Source organism: Rhagoletis pomonella, unplaced genomic scaffold (genome assembly GCF_013731165.1).
Source record: "Rhagoletis pomonella isolate Grant_MI unplaced genomic scaffold, Rhpom_1.0 Rhpom_scaffold_00001, whole genome shotgun sequence".
In the NCBI taxonomy this organism is placed as follows: Eukaryota; Metazoa; Arthropoda; class Insecta; order Diptera; family Tephritidae; genus Rhagoletis; species Rhagoletis pomonella.
In genome coordinates this window covers 109,794,101-109,795,250 of record NW_023458555.1, presented here as the reverse complement: position 1 = coordinate 109,795,250, position 1,150 = coordinate 109,794,101, and positions in this window count along the sequence as shown.

Below are 1,150 nucleotides of genomic sequence, written 5' to 3'. Positions count from 1 at the left end.
TTCCCAATCCTTCCTTCTCATAGCTTGGGAATCTATTTTTAATCAAACTTACTTGTTGTTGCTGCCCTAGAGTTACCGAAATACTATTCTCATTCAAATTATCTGAGTCGTTACGTGAAATTTCTGAGATAATACTCGGCGCAATTTGGAACTTTATCCAAAAATCAACACCTAAGATTATGTCGTGGGACATACTGGGTATAACAAAAAAAATTATGGACTCCGTTTTGCCTTTGTACTTGACATCCAACTCAAGTGTGCAAAAAAATATCTGGTTTTTACCATCAGCAGTGCAAATGGAGGTCTTGTGTTGTCGCAAGTGTGTTTGCTCGCTAACAGTTTTTGCTAATGAGCCTCCTAAGCATGACACTTGCGATCCGCTATCAAGCAGACCAAAATGTGTTCCACCCAACAACTTAATCTGGGCATACGGTCTTAAATCGTTGTTCTTACTTTGCAGGGAACAAATAGTATTATTTAAGCTTTTGCGGGATTTCTTAACGTTTTGCCAAAAGGTGTTCATACGGACCGACGAGCGTTTCGGACTTTGTGGTATCGGGATTTCGAGGTTAAAAATTCTATTTCTAATTTCATTATATCTCTTTAAACGAATTTCATAAGGTATAATCTTATTTGGGAATGAATTCTGTATTTCAGGGTCAGATAAACGATAACCCAATTTTATTTTATCTTTGATTCCAGGACGCGTGAGCAATTGCTTCTGGTCTAGTGCTTGCTGTCCTTGCGAGGGTTCTGCCTGAACTCGCTCGCAGTACTGGCACGGACAAAAGTTGCTGTCTAATTACCGGTCGTAAGTTGCGCTGCATTATCTCCACCAACTCCCCTTCGGATAAGGGCGTTTGTAGGGACTCTGCTATTTTCAAAATTGCGTTACAGAAATCATCGAAGCACTCGTTTTGTCCTTGCTTTCTCGCACGTATTGATTCCTTCACCTCGAAATCGCTCTGGTGTTGTTGAAAGTTTGTCCTTAAGGCCTCACAGAGTGATGGCCAGGTAACGCGGGAGACTGATCGTCGATACCGCCAGTACCAATCTTTAGCATCATGGGTAAACAAGCATTGGGCATGCTCGCAAAGGAGGTTGAAGTTGCCACCTAATGCATCGATCACCTGCAGCTCTATACGGGACA